The sequence below is a fragment of the Heterodontus francisci genome, unplaced genomic scaffold (genome assembly GCF_036365525.1).
Source record: "Heterodontus francisci isolate sHetFra1 unplaced genomic scaffold, sHetFra1.hap1 HAP1_SCAFFOLD_88, whole genome shotgun sequence".
Lineage (NCBI taxonomy): Eukaryota > Metazoa > Chordata > Chondrichthyes > Heterodontiformes > Heterodontidae > Heterodontus > Heterodontus francisci.
In genome coordinates, this window is record NW_027142063.1 from 2,139,474 (window position 1) to 2,153,447 (window position 13,974).

General features: G+C 44.7%; 1 non-coding gene across 1 annotated transcript; it reads right to left on the minus strand.

The window, feature by feature from the left end:
- Nucleotides 1–9,072: 9,072 nt before the first annotated feature.
- trnar-ucg (transfer RNA arginine (anticodon UCG)) lies at nt 9,073–9,161 on the minus strand. The gene is given in 2 exon segments: nt 9,073–9,108; nt 9,125–9,161. It is a non-coding gene; the product is annotated as a tRNA-Arg (tRNA).
- Between the last annotated feature and the right edge of the window lie 4,813 nt (nt 9,162–13,974).

Below are 13,974 nucleotides of genomic sequence, written 5' to 3' on the forward strand. Positions count from 1 at the left end.
GAAGTTTATTAACACAAATAATTCACCAACACTATAGTTACTGCTATCCCCAATCACACCACGCTTCGTCTTAACACGTTTTACTCTTTATTTACATCAACTTCTTGCTTCCAGAAAACACTTCAATTTGGAACACAGCTTCCAAATTACCTTTATTCACAAACCCGAACACACACCAGCCCAGACTTTCCCCTTTCTGTCAACCCATTCCTGCATCACTGCCTCTCCACCAACAGTTGTTGCTAGAATCATACAATCATAGAATGACTACAGCACAGGAGGCCATTCGGCCTGTCGAACCCGTGCTGGCTCACTGTTCGAGCAACTCACCTCGTCTCACTCCCCTGTCAGTTCAATTCTGGAGGTGGGAAAACTTCTTGAAATAATAATTCGGGACAAAATTAATAGTCCCATGGACAAATGTGGGTTAATTCAAGAAAGCCAGCATGGATTTCTTAAGGGAAAATCATGTTTAACTGTCCTGCTGTAGTTTTTTTTGCTGAGGTAACAGAGAGGGTTGATGAGGGCAATGCTGTTGATGTGGTGTCCATGGACTTTCAAAAGGTCTGACAGCATCTGAATGGTCACTGACCTGAAACATTAACTCAGCTTCTCTCTCCACAGATGCTGCCTGACCTGCTGAGTATTTCCAGCATTTCTTGTTTTCATTATGGCACAGAGTTCCCTTTTCAAACTTACAGAATTAACCACAATAATGTACTCTGAGATTCTAGTTAAATATCAGCCCAATATTTACACACATTATGAGTTTATAAGTTTCGGTATTAATTCCCATAGTGCATCCTAACATATACATTAGATATAACATAACATTAGAACAGAAGAAATAGGAGCAGGAGTAGGCAATTCGGCCCATCAAGCCTGCCCTGCCATTCAGTAAGATCATGGCTGATCTGCCCCAGACCTCAACTCCTCTTTCATGCCAGCTCTTCATAGCCCTCAACTCTCCAATATTACAAAAATCTATTTACATACTCTTTAAATACTTTCAGTGATTTAGCCTCCAATAATGTCTGAGGTAGAGAATTCCAGACATTCACTACCCTCTGAGAGAAGAAATTTCTTTGCATCTCAGTTTTACATGAGTGTCCCCTTATTCTGTAACTATGTCGCCTAGTTTGAGATTCCCCCACTAGTGGAAACATTTTCTCAACATCGACCCTGTTAAAAAAAAACAAGAAATGCTGGAAATACTCAGCAGGTCTGGCAGCATCTGTGAAGAGAGAAGCAGAGTTAATGTTTCAGGTCAGAGACCCTTCTTCACCCTTTTAAGCCCCCTCAGAATCTTGTACGTTTCAAAAAGATCACCCCTCATTCTTCTAAACACGAATGAATAACCTGTTTAGCCGTTCTTCATAAGTCAACCCCTTCATCCCAGGAATCAGCTGAGTGAATCGCTTTTGAACTCCTCCAATGCCAGTACATCCTTTCTTAAGTCTAAATCTCAAGTGCGATATCAGATTGAGAGAATCTGAAAGATAGTATAACCTGAGATACAAACTGAGAATTCAGTTTAAAACTCCCCCGGATTGTGAAACTAAAAGATACAATAGCAATTCAATTTGTATAGACTGTGCTTTGGATCACATTCCAGCCCTCATACAGCATCAGACTGGAAGATACTGTAGCAATTCCATTAGTGCAGACTCAGCTCTACATTACAGAGCAGGGAACATATTTAAACAACCGGGAACACTTTTACACAAGACGGATCATATTTACACAACTGAGAAGATCTTTACCCAACAGGGAACCATTTTACACAAGAACAGAGAACATCTTTACACAACAGCGAATACAGTAACACAAACAGTTCACTTTCAAAACATCAGGTGTTTCCCCATAATAACAAGATGCGCTCGATTGCAATCAGATTTTTCCTTCGAGTGAACACATCAATCAGTAACAACTCACTTTTGCTCACACGAACACAAGCTGCAAACACGGACCAGCCGAGTCTCTCCCACTTTGTCAACCCCTTCCTGCAGAGCCTCCTCTCCACCACCAGATGGTGATGTTGGCCACAATAAAACCAGGACAAATGGTCACAGTGAGGAGACGGTCAGTTGCAGAAAATAAAACAAGAACAGGGAAAACTTTTACACAACAACAGGGTACATCTTTACACAACAGAAAACATATATACACAACAGGAAATACCGTTACACAACAGGGAGAACACAATCATACAAATGCCTTGTTTCGTTGTCTGTCTCTCTCTCTCCGTTCCTCAGTTTTGCTTCCTCACATTCTATTAGTTTTCTGTGTGCTTTTCTCTCTGTCCCGTTGTCGATGGTGTTACCCAGCGTCCTTGTAACATTGCGTAGCCAGGCAGAGCCTCCCAACACCTGTGTTATAGAACATAGAACATAGAACAGTACAGCACAGTACAGGCCCTTCGGCCCACGATGTTGTGCCGAACCTTTAACCTACTCTAAGATCAAAACTACCTACATACCCTTCATTCTCCTATCATCCATGTACCTATCCAAGAGACGGTTAAATGTATCTGCTTCTACTACCACCGCTGGCAGTGCATTCCACGCACCCACCACTCTCTGTGTAAAGAACCTACCTCTGACATCTCCCCGAAACCTTCGTCCATCACCTTAAAATTATGCCCCCTGGTGATAGCCCTTTCCACTCTGGGAAAAAGTCTCTGGCTATCCACTCTATCTATGCCTCTCATCATCTTGTACCCCTCTATCAAGTCACCTCTCATCCTTCTTCGTTCCAATGGGAAAAGCCCTAGCACCCTCTACCTTTCTTCGTCGGACATGCCCTCCAGTCCAGGCAGCATCCTGATAAATCTCATCTGCACCCTCTCTAAAGCTTCCACATCCTTCCTATCATGAGACGACCAAAACTGAACACAATATTCCAAGTGTGGTCTAACCAGGGCCTGAGAGATCCAGCATAACCTCGCGGCTCTTAAACTCAATCCCCTGTTAATGAAAGCCAACACACGATACGCCTTCTTAACAACCCTATCAACTTGGGTGGCAACTTTGAGCGATCTATGGATATGGGCCCCAAGATCCCTCTGTTCCTCCACACTACCAATAATCCTGTCTTTTAGCCTGTATTCTGCATTCAAATTCGACCTTCCAAAATGAATCACTTCACACTTTTCCAGGTTGAACTCCATCTGCCACTTTTCAGCCCAGCTCTGCATCCTGTCAATGTCCTGTTGCAACCTACAACAGCCTTCCACACTATCCACAACTCCAGCAACCTACGTGTCATCGGCAAACTTGCTAACCGAGACTTCCACTTCCTCATCCAAGTCATTTATAAAAATCACAAAGAGCAGAGGTCCCAGAACAGATCGCTGCGGAACACCACTGGTCACCGAGCTCCAGGCTGAATACTTTCCATCGACTACTACCCTCTGTCTTCTATGGGCCAGCCAATTCTGTATCCAGACAGCCAACATTCCCTGTATCCCATGCCTCCTTACTTTCTGAATGAGCCTACCATGGGGAACCTTATCAAACGCCTTGCTGAAATCCATATACACCACATCCACTGCTCTTCCTTCATCAATGTGTTTTGTCACATCTTCAAAGAATTCAATAAGGCTTGTGAGGCATGACCTGCCCCTCACAAAGCCATGCTGACTGTCTCTAATCAAACTATGCTTTTCCAACTAATCATAAATCCTGTCTCTCAGAATCCTCTCCAATAATCTGCCCACTACCTACGTAAGACTGACTGGTCTGTAATTCCCAGGGTTATCCCTATTCCCTTTCTTGAACAAGGGAATAACATTTCCCACCCTCCAATCATCTGGTACTACTCCAGTGGACAGTGAGGACGCAAAGATCATCGCCAAAGGCGCGGCAATCTCTTCCCTCACTTCCCTTAATATCCTTGGGTATATCCCATCTGGCCCCAGGGACTTATCTGTCCTCATGTCTTTCAAAATTTCCAGCACATCCTCCCTCTTAACATCAACCTGTTCGAGCATATCAGCCTGTTTCACGCTGTCCTCACAAACGACCAGGTCCCTCTCACTAGTGAATACTGAAGCAAAGTATTCATTTAGGACCTCCCCTACCTCCTCCGACTCCAGGCATAAGTTCCCTCCACTATCCCTGATCAGCCCTATCCTCACTCTGGCCATCCTCTTGTTCCTCACATAATTGTAGAGCGCATTGGGATTTTCCTTAATCCTACCCGCCAAGACCTTTTCGTGTCCCCTTCTAGCTCTCCTAAGTCCATTCTTCAGTTCCTTCTTGGCTACCTTGTAACCCTCTCGAGCCCTGTCTGATCCTTGCTTCCTCAACCTTAAGTCAGCATCCTTCTTCCTCTTGACTAGCTGTTCCACATTTCTTGTCATCCAAGGTTCCTTCACCCTACCATCCCTTCCTTGCCTCATCAGGACAAACCTATCCAGCAGTCGCAGCAAGTGCTCCCTAAACAACCTCCACATTTCTGTCATGCATTTCCCTGAGAACATCAGTTCCAAATTTATGCACCCCAGTTCCTGCATAATAGCATTGTAATGCCCCCTCCCCCAATTAAATATTTTCCCATCCCGTCCGCTCCTGTCCCTCTCCATGACGATAGTAAAGGTCAGGTAGTTGTTATCACTATCACCGAAATGCTCTCCCACCGAGAGATCTGCCACCTGGCATGGTTCGTTGCCAAGAACCAAATCCAACATAGCCTCCCCTCCAGTCGGCGTATCTGCATATTGAGTCAGGAAACCTTCCTGGACACACCTGACAAAAACTGCTCCATCCAAACTATTTTCACTAAGGAGGTTCCAATCAATATTAGGGAAGTTGAAGTCACCCATGACAACAACCCTGTTACTTCTGCACCTTTCCAAAAGCTGCCTCCCAATCTGTTCCTCCGTGTCTCTGTTGCTATTGGTGGGTCTAGAGAAAACTCCCAATAAAGTGACTGCTCCTTTCCTGTTTCTGACTTCCACCCATAATGACTCAGTAGACAAACCCTCCTCGAGGACCTCCCTTTCTGCAGCTGTGATACTATCCCTGATTAACAATGCCACTCCCCCACCTCTTTTACCTCCCTCCCTATTCCTTTTGAAACATCTAAACCCCGGAACATCCAACATCCATTCCTGCCCCTGTGATCTCCAAGTGTCCGTAATGGCCACAACATCGTAGCTCGAAGTACTGATCCATGCTCTAAGTTCATCACTCTTATTCCTGACACTTCTTGCATTAAAATATACACACTTCAACCCATCATACTGGCTGAAACTTTGCCCTGTCAACTATCTAACCTTTCTCACAGACTCTCTGCGCTCTGTATCTGCCTGTTCAACAGCTATCCCATCCACTTATCCATAGCTCCGGTTCCCATCCCCCTGCCAAACTAGTTTAAACCCTCCCGAAGAGCTCCAGCAAACCTCCCGCACAGGATATTGGTGACCCTCCAGTTCAGATGCAACCCGTCCTTCTTGTACAGGTCCCACCTTCCCCAGAAGGTATCCCAATGATCCACATAACTGAAGCCCTCCCTCCTACACCAGCTCTGCAGCCACGTGTTCAGCTGCACTCGTTCTCTGTTTCTAGCCTCACTAGCACGTGGCACCGGTATCAATCCTGAGATTACTACTCTGCTCATCCTGCCTTCTAGCTTCCTACCTAACTCCCTATATTCGCTTTTCAGGTCCTCATCCCTTTTCCTAGCTATGTCATTGGTACCGATATGTACCACGACTTCTGGCTGCTCCCCCTTCCCCTTAAGAATCCTGTAGACTCGATCTGAGACATTCCTGACCCCGGCACCCGGGAGGCAACATACCATCCGGGAGTCTCGTTCGCGACCACAGAATCTCCTGTCTGTTCCTCTAACCATTGAATCTCCTATCACTATCGCTCTCCTATTCTCCAACCTTCCCTTCTGAGCCACAGAGCCAGGCTCAGTGCCAGAGACCTGGCCGCTGTGGCTTTCCGCTGGTAGGCCCCCATCCCAACCGTATCCAAAACAGAATACTTATTATTGAGGGGAACGGCCACAGGGGTTCCCTGCACTGTGTTCCTATTCCCTTTCCCTCCCCTGACGGTCACCCAGCTACATTTATCCTGTGACTTAGGTGTCAGTACTTCCCTATAACTGCTCTCCATCATCCCCTCTGCCTCCCGCATGATCCAAAGTTCTTCCAGCTCCAGCTCCAGTTCCCTAACGCAGTCTGTGAGGAGCTGGAGTTGGGTGCACTTCTCACAGGTGAAGTCAGCAGGGACACAAGTGGTGACCCTTACCTCCCACATCCTGCAAGAGGAGCATGCAACTGCCCTAGCTTCCATCCCCTCTGCTCGAAATTGACAACAGAGATTCAAAAAATATAAAGGAAAACCTTACCTTACCAAACCCTCCACACAAGAGTCCTTTTTTTTGGTTTGAGGAGGAGGATGGGTGGGTGACACTACACGTGTAGTGCTTCGGGTTTAGCCACTGCTCGAATATATAAGTTCACTTACCCAGCAGTCCCCGTGTCCGCGTCGGCCGAATCGGCAGGTGAATCGCCACTTTATAGTGAAACTTACCTTCCCGGCTGCCCCCTGGCTCGCACTATCCTCTGCAGCCTGCAGCAGAGGGCGCAGTGGAAGTTTATTAACACAAATAATTCACCAGCACAATATTTACTGCTATCCACAATCACACCACGCTTCATCTTAACACGTTTTAATCTTAATTTACATCAACTTCTTGTTTCCAATAAACACTTCAATTTGGAACACAGCTTCCAAATCACCTTTATTCACAAACCCGAACACAAGCTGCAAATGCTGCAAACACACACCAGCCCAGACTTTCCCCTTTCTGTCAACCCATTCCTCCATCACTGCCTCTCCAACAGTTGTTGCTAGAATCATACAATCAGAGAATGGCTAAAGCACAGAAGGAGGCTATTCGGCCTGTCTACCCCGTGCTGGCTCTCTTTGAGAGCAACTCACCTCGTCTCACTCCCCAGTTAGTTCAATTTTGGTGGTGGAAAACTTCTCAAAAGGATAATTCGGGACAAAATTAATAGTCCCATGGACAAATGTGGGTTAATTCAAGAAAGCCAGCATGGATTTCTTAAGGGAAAATCATGTTTAACTGTCCTGCTGGAGTTTTTTGATGAGGTAACAGAGGGGGTTGATGAGGGCAATGCTGTTGATGTGGTGTACATGGACTTTCAAAAGGTCTGGCAGCATCTGAATGGTCACTGACCTGCTTCTCTCTCCACAGATGCTGCCAGACCTGCTGAGTATTTCCAGCACATGTTGTTTATATTTCAGATTTCTAGCATCTGCAATATTTTGTTTTTATTGACTTTCAAAAGGAGTTTGATAAAGTGCAACACAACAGACTTGTGAGCAAAGTTATAACTCATGGAATAAAAGGGACAGTAGTAACATGGACATGGAATTGGCTGAGTGACAGGAAACAAAGTGTAGTGATCAACGGATGTTCTTCAGGCTAGAGGAAGGTTTGTAGTGGAGTTCCCCAGGAGTTAGTGTTGGGACCCTTGCCTTTCCTGATATATATCAATGACCTAGACCTTGGTGTACAGGGCAGAATTTCAAAGTTTATGGATGATACGAAAATTGGAAGCATTGTGAACTGTAAGGATGATAGTGTAGAACTTCAAAAGGACATAGACAAGTTGGTGGAATGGGAGGACAGATGACAGGTGAAGTTCAATGCAGAGAAATGTGAATTGATTCATTTTGGTACGAGAAACATGGAGCGACAATATAGAATAAAGGGTACAATTCTAAAGGGGGTTCAGGAGCAGCGGGACCTGGGGGTATAAGTCATTGGTTGAGAGAGCGGTTAATAAAGCAGACAGTATCCTCGGCTTTAGTAATAGAGGCATAGAGTACAAGAACAAGGAGGTCATGTTGAACTTGTATAAGACACTAGCCTCAGCTGAAGTACTGAGTCCAGTTCTGGGCGCACACATTAGGGAAGATGTGAAGGCATTGGAGAGATTATGGAAAAGCTTCATGAGAATGGTTCCAGGGATGAGGAACTTCAGTTATGAAGATAGATTGGAGAAGTTAGGACTGTTTTCTTTGGAGAAAAGAAGGCTAAGAGGAGATTTCATAGTGGTATTCAAAATGATGAGGGGTGTGGACAGAGTGGATAGGGAGAAACTGTTCCCACTTGTGAAAGGATCGAGAACGAGAGGGCACAGATTTAAAGTAATTGGTAAAAGAAGCAAAAGCGACATGGGGCAAAACTTCTTCACACAGCGAGTGGTTAAAGTATGAACTGCCTGAGAATGTGATGGAGGCAGGTTCAATTGAAGCATTCAAAGGGGAATTAGACTGTGATCTGAAACGGAAGAATGTGCAGGATTATGGGGAGAAGGCGGGGATGTGACATGAGGTGAATTGCTCATTTGGAGAGTCAGTGCAGACACGATGGGCCAAATGGCCTCCTTCTGGGCAGTAAAAATTCTGTGATTCTGTGATTCCAATATTCAAGTCATTTAGATATATGGTGGTCCTGACACTGACCCTTGTGGACATCACTGTCACCATCTTCCATTCTGAAAAACAACCAAATATCACAACTCACTTTTTTTGATATTTCATCCATTTTTTAATCTAAACAGATACTGACCCTCCTATTCCAGGAGCCTCAGTTTTATTAGCCAGCCTTTTATGTGAGAGTTTGTCAAACTTTCTTAAAATCCATACAGACAACATCCATTGCTTTCCCTTCATCAACATTTTCTGTTACGTCATCAAAAAGTCAGTTATTTATTAACAGACGCAGCACTGAAACAGGCCCTTCGGCCCATCATGTCTGTGCCAACCAACAACCATCCATTTATATTAATCCGACATTAATCCCATATTCCCCATCACATCCCCACCATTCTCAACTAGGGGCAATTCACAATGGCCAATTTGCCTATCAATCTGCAAGTCCATTGGCTGTGGGAGGAATCTGGAGCTCCCGGTGGAAACCCACGCAGTCACAGGGAGAACTCAAACTGCGCACAGACATTACCCAGAACTGAACACGAGTCGCTGGAGCTGTGAGGCTGCGGTGCTGACCAATGATCGCCCAAAATGACCGCAGCAGGACTCGAACCTGCAATCTTCTGATAAGCTCGCTGATTGCACCGAAGTCAGACGCCTTAGCCATTAGGCCACACAGCCAGTAGCAAAGAAGTGGAAAGGTGCTGAACCTCTCAGTTTTCGGTCTACCCAATCCAAGTTCAAGACCTGAATAATGAACAGATTGCCTCATCAGTTCTGTGAGTAATGCAATAATTTAATAGACAAAGTTTTGAAACATTCCTGCCCATAAATCTTGATAACAGAGAGTGTGTGGATCTCCTGACTCAGAATGTTTAACGGATACAGTCCTCAGATCCGACAAGGAACCCCTGAGCATCCACAGTGAAGACAGTGTGGATGAGGAAATGTAAGAGCCGGGAGCTGAAACTCAGGGACGGCCGGGTTCTCCTGTCATTGAGCTTGTGTGTCTGCTCAGCTCGCCGCACTTCCGGCTCTACTTTGTTTCCAATTAAAAGATGAAAAGGGCCGTTCGGTTTTCCTCTCACTGAGAGCGTGTTTCACTCGGGTTAATATAACCCGGGACTTTTGCTGCTGAAATGAATTCTGCAAGGTCCCAGCAAACACACCGGCTCCCTCCTTTCTCCCCTCTTTCTATCGGATTGTTTTACCAGGAGGGGCTCAATAATAACAAACCCCCTGCAGGGAATGACCGCAAATTGAGCATCTAAATGGGGCAAGTGGGCAGCTTTCTGGGTTATAGGTTCCCCCTACCCCGCCCCTCCCTCCCTCCAGTCCAAGTCCATCTTCACTTTCTTTGGGACTTTGATGAGGGTGAAATGGGGAAAGTTCCCATTGATGTTTCAATGCTGAATTGCTGCAAAGACCTGCGCACGCGCGACATAGCCCCGCCCCTAGTGGGACGTCACAATGAGGAGTAGAGCGCATGCGCAGCCTTTCCCCAACCCAGTCTGTGAGGCCATTCACTCAATCAGGGGAAGATGCTTTAAATCAGCTGCTAATGGAGACTTCCCGGGCCCGGGGGAAGGGAAGAAACAGCATCTGCTTCCAGCAGCCACTGCTTTGGGAGCGTGTCCGCAGATGTGCTCAGAGATTAGCATTGAGTGGCGGGAAGTTGAGGGGGAGTCGGGGAGTGTTTGTAACAGACACTGTGGAGCAGGAGCTGCTCCCGGAACATGGAGTGAGCCGGGGACACGGGGAAGGGAGAGTTCATTCTCGGACAGTGTCTGTACAGGCTCAGGGAATCACAATGGGAAGAAATCACTATTGAAAATCACTGACAATTTCACCACCCAAAGGAGAGGGAATTTTCCTGCTTTAGTTCCAGTCTCTCACTGTTTGTTGGATCGTGAACAGTGGGGGAAAAATAGCCGCAAAATAACGATGTGGACAGTTAGACAAAGAACATTTATTGCAAACACCAGGTGAGAAGTGTGAAAGGCACATTTTAAATAGTGGCTGCTTGTTTTCCGTTGAAATAGAAATGTGACTGTGTCAAGGTCACTGCTCTATCGGGCAGTCCCAGTCATTGAGCAGTGCAGGGCTTGTGTTGTTTCTGAATGTCACAAACTTGTTGTAAAACCACTGCAAACACCTGGTAAACAGAAGCTGAATGCTGCAGTACTGCATAGGAGTCAGACACTGACACTGTTGGTGTTCCTGGTTTTCGTTTCGCGATTGTTCATAATGATTATTATTGGGACGATTACATTGATCGCTTTTGTATCTTCTACCTCACCAGTTCTTTCATTCCTGCAGGAAAATACATGAAGGAAACTGACTGGATGTGGTGATTCTTGGACACAAAGAAAAATGCAGTGATCTCGTTCCAACACACAGTCGGTACAGGATCACTCCCAAAGCACAGAGATACTGCCAGCTCATCAGTTCCACTGGAACAAACAAAAGAAGTAGTCAGACAGACACTGATCCCAAAGTCGAGAGACACATTTTTAATCCAACAGTCAAACAACAGCAGGAGAGACAGAAGTTGTTTCCATTTCACTCCAATTCAGTACAACTGACAGGTTGATACATCAATCGCAGTCCAAAAACAAACACACTATCAGATCTCAATAAACTCTGTCACCATGGTTACATTTTAAATATAAAACTTGAAACAGAACAGACAAAAGTTACCTGATTGAAAGGTACAGAATGAATGCAAAGAGGATTCAAAGGGGATTTGGACAGGGTAAGTGAATCGGCAAGAACATGGCAGATGGCATATAATGTGAATAAGTGTGAAGTTCTCCACTTTGGTAGAATAAACAGAAATACAGAGTATTTCTTCAATGGTGAGAGGTTGGGAAGTGTTGATGTCCAAAGGGACCTGGGTGTCCTTGTTCATGAGACACTAAAAGCTAGTGTGCAGGTGCAGCAAGCAATTCGGAAGGCAAATGGTATGTTGTCTTCATTGAAAGGGGATTTGAGTACATGGTTAAACATGCATTTCTTCAATTGTATAAAGTCTAGCTGAGACTGCACCTGGAGTATTCTGTACTATTTTGTTTTCCTTATTGAAGGAAGGATAGACTTGTCACAGAGGGAGTGCAACAGAGATTCACCAGACTAATCCCCTGGGATGGTGGGATTGTCTTATGATGAGAGACTGCAGAAACGGGGCCGAGATTCTCTGGAGTTTCGAAGAATGAAAGGTGATCTCATTGAAACTTACAACATTCTTACAGGGTGCGACAGGGTAGATATGGATAGGATGTTTCCTTTGTCTAGTGAGTGTAGAACAAGGGGACACAGTCTCAGAATAAGGACAGGCCATTTGAGACTGAGATGAGCAGGAATTTCTTTACTCAGAGGGTGAGAAATCTGTGGAATTCTTCATCCCAGAGGGCTGTGGAAGATCAATCATTGAACATATTCAAGACAGAAATCGATAGATTTCTAAATACTAACGGGATCAAGGGATATGGAGATAGCAGGGAAAAATCGCGTAGAGGTAGATGATCAGTCACGATCTGTTTGAATGTTGGTGTAGGCTTGATGGGCTGAATGGCCAAATGCCCTTATTTCCTATCATCCTTTCAATCCCAATAATGTACATCTGAACGTTAGCCCAAGTTATGCATTACATACCAGTTCAAAAATCCCACAGAGATTAAGACTGAAAGATACAGTATCAATTCCATCACTACAAAATGAAGGACTTGGAGCTTGCAGACCAGCCCATGTATCAGATTGAAAGTTATATTTTCATTCTCAATCGTTTTCACAGAGCTAAATATTAAATACCATTCCACAAATTGTGCAGGACTACCAAATACAACCTACAACTGTAAAATACAGTTAATCCTTATTTTAAATTAAACACAAGGCAAATAAATATTGATACATTAAGAGATCTGGAAACAGTGAGAGCAGAGTGGAGCCCAGGAGAGGGAGCAAGAGTTCACTCGGAGAGCAGGGATTTGCGAGAGCAGACGTCAAAAAAGGCAAAGGAATCCACAATTAATGGGAGAACACTGAATGGTGTAGAGGAAGTGAGGGATGTTGGAGTGAATGTCCACAGATTCCTGAAGGAGCAGGACTCGTCAATAAGGTGGTTCAGCAGGTTTATGGAATCCTTTCCTTTATTAACTGAAGTATAGAATATAAGGGTGACCTGGTATCCATGTCAATAAGTCACTGACAGCTAACATGCAGGTGCAGCAAGCAATTAGGAAAGCTAATAGTATGTTAGCCTTTATCACAAGAGGATTTGAGTACAGGAGTAGTGAATTCTTGCTTCAATTGTATAGAACCCTGGTTAGACCGCACTTGGAGTACAGTGTACAGTTTTGGTCTCCTTACCTTCGGCAGGATATTATTGCCGTGGAGGGAGTTCAACGAAGGTTCATCAGACTTTTTCCTGGGATGGTGGGACTGTTCTGTGAAGAGAGATTGGGGAAACTGGGGCTGTATTCTCTAGAGTTTTGAAGAATGAGAGGTGATCCCATTGAAACCCACTAAATACTTAAAGGACAGTCGGGGTCGATGCAGCTAAGATGTTTCCCCTGGTTGGAGAGACGAAAACCAGGGGACACAATATCAAAATAAGGGGCAAGCCACTTAGGACAGAGATGAGGAGAAATGTTGTTACTCAGAGGGTTGTGAATCTTTGGAATTCTGTACCCCAGAGGGCTGTGGAAGCTCAGTCATTGAGTATGTTTAAAGCAGAGATTGACAGATTTGTAAATACAAATGACATAAGGGATTATGAGAAAAGTGTGGGGAAAAGGGCATTGAAGTGGATGATCAGCCATGATCATATTGAATGGCGGGACAGGCTCGATGGGCTGAATGGCTGACTCCTGCTCCTATGTTTCGATGTTCCTAATTCCACATGATCGGCGAGACACAGCCTCAGGCCGACTTGTCGGGTGTTGCAAACAGATATCACTGCTTCTGATCTTCACCAGAACAGAGAGTGAGATGTAACATTGATCATCAAACAGATTGTGAGAGAATACAACAGAAAAAAACACATGGAGAGACACTGTGGAATAACAAATAGATTTGATTGGAATGTTGAATTTTGATTGGAATGGATAAAACAGCAGAAACAGCAGATTAAATTGGGATTCTCATCATTATATTGATCTGAGACAGAAAAGAGAAACTAATGGGAAGAAGGAAGAATGGAACTGTTCAGTTTTTTTGAGTTTTTCACTCACCCATGAAAGCTGATTAAAAAAAGATGCAAATAACAGAGAATTTCACCAAAAAGGGAGATTAAATGCTGCCGAAACCTTGGATCGAAGGATGCCCCAACAGATCACCTGTTTAACTGTCTCCTCACTGGGGGATTTCAATCAGTGAGCGATATTATTCTCTACCTTTTTTTTGTTAAATAAACCCAGAACTGTCACTTGGAGTTAATATCTGCATTCCGACTCCTGAATATTTTCTGGACACATTTCCTGCTGAAAGAACTAAG